The 7,723-nt window shown below is 45.2% G+C and overlaps 1 non-coding gene across 1 annotated transcript; it reads right to left on the reverse strand.

Moving 5' to 3' along the window:
* Nucleotides 1-6,832: 6,832 nt before the first annotated feature.
* Nucleotides 6,833-6,935, reverse strand: LOC112135901 (U6 spliceosomal RNA). The gene has a single exon (XR_002917134.1). It is a non-coding gene; the product is annotated as a U6 spliceosomal RNA (small nuclear RNA).
* Nucleotides 6,936-7,723: the final 788 nt, after the last annotated feature.

The raw sequence follows: 7,723 nt of genomic DNA on the forward strand, positions 1-7,723 counted from the left end.
TTCAAGGAAAGACTGGGGAATTGGTCCAGGCTGAAGCAGACTAGACAGACATAACGACTCAGAGCAATGTGTGATTCTGAACTGGATCCTGTTGCTACAGAACATTTTATTGAGACAATTGACAAAACTTGAGTGAGATCTGAGGATTAGATGGTGATCATGTATCAATGTTAATTTTCTAATTTTGATGGTTGCACTGTGATTACGTAGGAGAAGGTCTTTATTTGTAGGAAACAATACTAAAAATATTTGGGGTGGTGAAGCACCAAGTCCTCACTCTCAAATGGTTGAGGACAAAAAGTTCTTTGCACTGCACTTAACTTTTTTTTCAACTTTGCAAATGTTTCAAAATAAAAAAATAAAAATATGCATGCTATTTGAAAGATAAACCTGTTATAAATATAACTTTTTATCATTTAAATCTGGAGAGCTCTTTAACATCTTTTAACTTGATGAGTAACTACCCTCTTTCTTTTCTCCCCGTCCAAGCTTACTTTAATTCATTCACAAGACTGAATGGAATCTCAACATTTAAATACCTAATCTCTTTCTTTAATCTTTGGCACCAAGGAACTGGATTTCCCCACTTGTATGAGTCACCCGATAACAAATTTCCCATCTTAAATAGTTTTAAAGTTGTACTATTAGTAAGGCAACACTGTTCATTGTGTCTCAGATTCAAGGATTTATAGTAACAATGTGTTTTAGCATGCATATTCTTTTTCAACATATACGTTTTTCTTTGATGCTGTAAAAAGTCTTTCTGATGTTGAAAAGTTTTAATGCAGTTATGCCATGATGGAACCACCCCTCTCCTCACTCCCAGAAAATCACACAGCTTGATATGTTTTTAGCCTTCATCTGAATTGTAAAACACTGAATTCTTACAGTTTTCCCAAAAAAAGAAAAAAACATGCCATTGCTATTTTGGGAGGATTTGTCCAGATAAATAAAACACAGTCCGGATCCCACCCTGCCTGTCCTCGCATTTCTGAGAGTGAAGATACAGAACACTGCAGTCAGGGGAGAAAACATGTTTTTTTTCCTTCCCTGTCAGAATCTGTTCCATTGGGAGGTGAAGTACATGAACCCAATTTTTGCCTTGGAGATAAAGAGAAAAAAATCAATTCTACCGAGATTGACTTTATGTGAAAGCACTTAAGCAGATTCCCTAGACATGTGTTTCTAAAGGGTTGCACCCTCCAGCCATCTGACTTTTGGCCAAGTCCAGAGACATTTTAGGCTGTCAGAACTGGGGGGTGGGAGATGCTACTGGCATCTTGTGGGTAGAGGGCAGGGATGTTGCTAAGCATCCTGCAACATACTAGACGGTCCCCACAAGCGAGTTGGCCAAGTGCAATGGCTCATGCCTGTAATCCTAGTGCTTTGGGAGGTGGACACGGGAGGATCTCTTTAGCCCAGGGGTTTGAGACCAGGCCAACAAACAGTGAGACCTCGTCTCTACAAAACAATAAAAGATTAGCTGGGTGTGGTGGTGCATGCAGGTTGTCCCAGCTATTCAGGAAGCTGAGGCAGGAGGATCACTTGAGCCCAGGAGGTCAAGGCTGCAGTGAGCTATAATTGCACCACTGCACTCCAGCCTGGGTGACAGAGCAAGACTCTGTCTCTAAAAAAAACACAAAAGGCCTAGCTCAGTGGCTCACCTCTGTAATCCCAGCACTTTGGGAGGCTGAGCCAGCAGGATCACTTGAGCTCAGGAGTTAAAACCAAGCTGGGCAACATAGCAAGACCTCGTCTCTACAAAAAAAAAAAAAAAAGGCCAGGCGCAGTGGCTCACGGCTGTAATCCCAGCACTTTGGGAGCCTGAGGCGGGTGGATTCCTTGACCCCAGGAGGTTGGCTGCAATGAGCCGTGATTGTGCCATTGTACTCTAGCCTGGGCGACAGGAATGAGGCCTTGTCTCAAAAAAAAAAAAAAAAACTGTTAGTGCCAAGGCTGAGAAACTCTGTCCAAGATTAATGCAGAGTACAGAGAAGAGAGAAGACCTCAGGAGGAGGGGCGAAACACCAAGAAATACAAACACAAAATTAAGAGAAAAAAAAAACCTAATAAACAGTAAATTTCACACCGATTTATAAAGATACAGGCTTTTAGGGATTAACATTCCTATTTGGTGGCCTTTCAGGATATTGCTAAGAGGACTTTAAGGCCATTTTGAGTTTTTCTACTACTACATTTTTATCAATTCATTTGCCAAGCATTTCTTGAGCACCTACTGTATGCCAGAGGCTGAGGACACAAAGATGTGAGCTTTTCTCTTCCCTGGGGGAGCTGGGAGATTTTAGTGGTGGAAATACCTATAAATGAAGAATTGGAATTCCAAGGGCAAGAGGTAAATAAAGGGCAGGAAAAAGAGTCCTTCTCTATACCAAGCACTCCTGCTTATCTCCAGTCATCCTCATTCCACTCTCACCAGTGAGTGTTATTCCCTTTTCACAAAAGAAGAAACTGTGAGATTAATAACAAGAGCAGACAAGCAAGTGTCAGGCCCTGTTCTCAATGTTTTAATTAATTTATTTATTTTTAAATTGTTGTTGTTGTTGTTGTTGTTGTTGTTTTGAGACCAAAGTCTCCCTCTGTTGCCCAGGCTGGAGTGCAGTGCTGTGATTTTGGTTCACTGCAGCCCTCGCCTTCCGGGTTCAAGCAATTCTCATGCCTCAGCCTCCCGACTAGCTAGGATTATAGGCGTGCGCCAACGTGCCCAGCTGATTTTTGTATTTTTAGTAGAGACAGCGTTTCACCATGTTGGCCAGGCTGGTCTCGAACACCCAACCTCAGGTGATCCACCCGCCTCAGCCTCCCAAAGTGCTGGGATTACAGGCATGAGTCACCACGCCCAGCCCTCAGTGTTTTTTCATGTAACTCATTTTATTTTTTTTATTAACTCATTTTACTTTCACAACTATCCTTTGAGGAGGGCATTAATATCATCACCCTCGTTTTACATCCATGGGTGCTGAGGGACCAAGCGTTTAGGTAACTTGTCCAAGGTCCCACAGCCAGGCTGTCTGGCCCCAGAATCCATGCCCTTCACAATCCACACTGGTGCTTCTCTTACGCCTCATCCAAGGAAGAAAATGGTAGATCTGGGCTTAAAAGCTGGAGTGTGACTGGAAACCCAATGCTCTTCTGCTACATGATACTCTCCCCTGTTCTAGAGAAGAGCTCAACATGCTATAGGCTCACAGGTGTCTGACTGCGCCTGAAGAAGCCAAAGTCGATTTCAGTTGGAGGTAGCATCTGAGCTCGTAGTGGAGGTATATGCCAGGAGGAAGGTCAGACAAAGGGAGAAGGACAAGAACAGCTGGAATCGAGCACAACAAATTTCACAATGGCTAGCAGTTTGTTGTGGTTGGAATGTAAGCTATACAAGAGCAAAGGACTAAAGAGAACCTAGAGGCCAGGTGTGGTGGCTCACATCTGTAATCCCAGCACTTTGGGAGGCCAAGATGGGAGGATCACTTAAGCCTAGGAGTTTGAGACCGGTCTGGGCAACATAAAGAGACCTCATCCTTACAAAAAAATAAAATTTTAAAGGCATGGTGGTACACACCTGTAGTCCTAGCTACTCAGGAGGCTGAGGCAGGAGGATCACTTGAGCCCAGGAGGTTGAAGCTGCAGTGAGCCATAATCATACCACTGTACTGCAGCCTGGATAACAGAGCAAGACCGTGTCCCAAAAAAAGATAAAAGAAAAAAAAAAAAAGAACCTAGAGAAATAAATAAGGGTGAGGTCAGGAAGTGTGAGCTTTGACTTCCAGGCAAAAGGTAATTATTTAAAAGACCATAATAATTAGTGTGGTGGCTAACACCTGTAATCCCAGCACTTTGGGAGGCCAAGGCAGGTGGATCACCTGAGGTCAGGAGTTTGAGACCAGCCTGGCCAACATGGTGAAACCCCCATCTCTACTAAAAATATAAAAGTTAGCCAGGTGTGGTGGCCTGTAATCCCGGCTACTTGGGAGGCTGAAGCAGGAGAATCGCTTGAACCCAGGAGGAGGAGGTTGCAGTGAGCCGAGATCGCACCGCTGCACTCAGCCTGGACAACAGAGTGAGACTCGGTCTCAAAAAAGAAAAAAGAACATAAGCAGAGTATGATCTGACTTAACATCAACTTGATATCAACCCATACTTTGGAGTCTAGAACAAATATTTCCCATTCCTTTCTGTCCACATGCCCCACTCTTGTTCTTTTTAATCCCACTTTACCTGGTTTAAATATTTATTTATTTATTTATTTATTCGAGACTGAGTCTCGCTCTGTCGCCCAGGCTGGAGTGTGGTGGGACAATCTCGGCTCACGGCAACCTCCGCCTCCCAGGTTCAAGTGATACTCGTGCCTCAGCCTCCCGTGTAGCTGGGACTACAGGCGCACATCACGTCCGGGTAATTTTCGTATTTTTAGTAGAGATGGGGTTTCACTATGTTGGCTAAGCTGGTCTCAAACTCCTGGCCTCAAGTAATCTGCCCACCTTGGCCTCCCAAAGTGCTGGGATTGCAGGTGTTAGCCACCGTGCCTGGCATAAATGTGTATAATGTGGGAGAAGAAGACGAAAAATCTGGACTGCCTTTCCCCTAGCAATTCTCAGCAGCTCTCAATGCCACTCAAGCCTGCTGACGTGCAGGAGTTATTAATGATGACAGAGTGCTGTTGAAAGCCATAAGCAATGTGATGCAATTACAACCAAAATCATGCTTTCTAGATTGATGTGGTTGGGTACACTTTGAGTGACAATGGTCCTATTAGTAATACTCATATAGTGCTTTATAGTGTACCAAGCTTTTTTACACGCACTCTGTTGTTTGATCATCAAAACAAACCAAGGAGGTAGGTGTTATCCCATTTCACAGATGTGGAAACTGAAGCTTCCAGAGCTTGTTTGGGTAAGTGGAAAGAATGAACACACAACTCCAGACTTCCAGTCTCATTCTCTCTCCTCGCCTTCCTGCCTTGCCTTCCTCCCTCTTTAACAATATTTTGTTTTGTTTTGTTTTTGTTTTTATGTTTTAATTTTCCTGTATGAGTGGGACAGCAAAAGCCAGGAGACTTGATTTGTCCTTCCCTGTCTTGTGTAGGGTTAGCCCACTGTGGCCCCTACGCTTGCTAATGCAACCCCGTGATGTTTTTCCAGATCCCTCCTGTCACCCTTAGTGGCTCTTGATCCTGATGGATCAGGAGTGTGCTTCTCGGCTAGGTGCAGTGGCTCGCACATATAATCCCAGCACTTTGGGAGGCCAAGGTAGGGGGAACACTTGAGGTCAGGAGTTAGAGACCAGCCTGGCCAACATGGTGAAACTCCATCTCTAGTAATACAAAAATTAGCTGGGCGTGGTGGCGGGTACCTATAATCCCAGCTACTTGGGAGGCTGAGGCAGGAGAACTGTGTGAACCTGGAGGCAGAGGTTTCAGTGAGCCAAGATCTCCACACTGCACTCCAGCCTGGGCAACAGAGTGAGACTCCATCTAAAAAAAAAAAAAAGAAAAACACCACCACCACCACCACCACCAACAGAAAGAGTGTGCTCTTTGGCATGGCACAGAAGACTTTCTGCATCCTGGCTTCTGTCCTCCTGTGACCAACCATCCTGGTTTGCCCAGAACTGAGGGACAGGGGACGTTCCCTGCTAAAACTGGGACAGTTCTGGGCAAAGCGGAGCAGTCGGTTACTCTTGTTCTCCCTCTCCAGCCGCCTAATCTGCCACTCTCAAACTCCGACTTCTGAGTATCCCAGCAATTGCTGTCCTGTTTCAACCCCCTGTCTTTGCTTATGCTGTTCTTTTTATTGAAAACACATACCTCTACCTTCTCTCAGCCACTTCCTACTTTTTCTTTAAAACTATGTTCTGGGGCCGGGTGCGGTGGCTCATGCCTGTAATCCCAGCACTTTGGGAGGCCGAGGTGGGCGGATCACGAGGTCAGGCGATCGAGACCATCCTGGCTAACACGGTGAAACCCCATCTCTACTAAAAATACAAAAAATTAGCCGGGCGTGGTGGCAGGCACCTGTAGTCCCAGCTACTCGGGAGGCTGAGGCAGCAGAATGGCGTGAACCTGGGAGGCGGAGCTTGCAGTGAGCCGAGATGACGCCACTGCACCCCAGCCTGGGTGACAGAGCAAGACTTTGTCTCAAAATAAATAAATAAATAAATAAATAAATAAAACTATGTTCTTAAATGTAGGTACTGATTTCTTTCTTTCTTTTCTTTTCCTTTTTTTTTTTTTTTGAGACGCAGTCTTGCTCTGTCACCCAGGCTGGAGTGCAGTGGCATGATCTCAGCTCACTGCAACCTCCACCTCCCGGGTTCAAGTGATTCTCCTGCCTCAGCCTCCTGAGTAGCTGGGATTACAAGCACATGCCACCACACTCAGCTAATTTTTGTTTTTGGTAGAGAAGGGGTTTCACCATGTTGGTCAGGCTGATCTCAAACTCCTGACCTCAGGTGATCCACCTGCCTTGGCCTCCCAAAGTGCTGGGATTACAGGTGTGAGCCACCGCACCCAGCCTGTTTCTTTCTTTTTTCAATTAAAAAAATATATATATATGGAATGCTGGGGGGGCTCGGTGGCTCACGCCTTTAATCCCAGCACTTTGGGAGGCTGAGGCGGGCGGATCATGAGGTCAGGAGTTTGAGACCAGCCTGACCAACATGGTGAAACCCCGTCTGTACTAAAATTAGCCAGGCATGGTGGCATGCGCCTGTAATCCCAGCTACTCAGGAGGCTGAAGCAGGAGAATTGTTTGAACCCAGGAGGCGGAGGTTGCAGTGAGCCGAGATCACGCCACTGCACTCCAGCTCGAGCAACAGAAAAAAAAAAAAGGAATGCTTCACGAATTTGTGTGTCATCCTTGAGCAGGGGGCATGCTAATCTTGTATCATTCCAATTTTAGTATATGTGCTGCAGGAGCCGTCACTAAGGCATTTGTTTCTTTGACTGTATTGTGAACTTAATGTTTGTGCCCCCCAACAATTATATGTTAAAATACTAACACTGAAGGTGAGGGTAGTAGGAGGTGGCATCTTTATAACGTGATTAGGTCATAAGGGGGAGCCCTTACAAATGGTATCAGTAGATACCATTTGTGGATATCTACTGTGGGTGCAGTGGCTGATGCCTATAACCCCAGCACTTTGGGAGGCCAAGGCAGGCGGATCATGAGGTCAAAAGATCGAGACCATCCTGGCCAACATGGTGAAACCTCGTCTCTACTAAAAATACAAAAATTAGCTGGGTGTAGTGGCGCACGCCTGTAGTCCCAGCTACTCGAGAGGCTGAGGCAGGAGAATCGCTTGAATCCTGGAGGCAGACGTTACAGTGGCCGAGATTGTGCCACTGCACTCCAGCCTGGTAATAGAACGAGACTGTGTCTAACAACAACAACAAAAAAATCAAAAACAAACAACAAAAAACCCAAAACAAATGGTATTAGTTTCCTTATAAGAAGAGACATGAGAGAGGTGATATTTTTTTCTCTCCTATGTGAGGATACAATGAGAAGATAGCCATCTACAAACCAGAAAGAGTGCCCTCACAAGACACCAGATCTGTCAGCCACCTAATCTTGGACTTCCCAGTCTCCAGAACTGTGAGAAATATATGCTTGCTTTTTAAAATGTTTATTCTTTAAGCCACTTGCTCTATGGTATTCTGTGATAGCATTCTGAATGAAAACAGGCTGTCTCTTCCAGAATAGGTTATGCT

This window comes from Pongo abelii, chromosome 10 (assembly GCF_028885655.2).
Source record: "Pongo abelii isolate AG06213 chromosome 10, NHGRI_mPonAbe1-v2.0_pri, whole genome shotgun sequence".
Lineage (NCBI taxonomy): Eukaryota > Metazoa > Chordata > Mammalia > Primates > Hominidae > Pongo > Pongo abelii.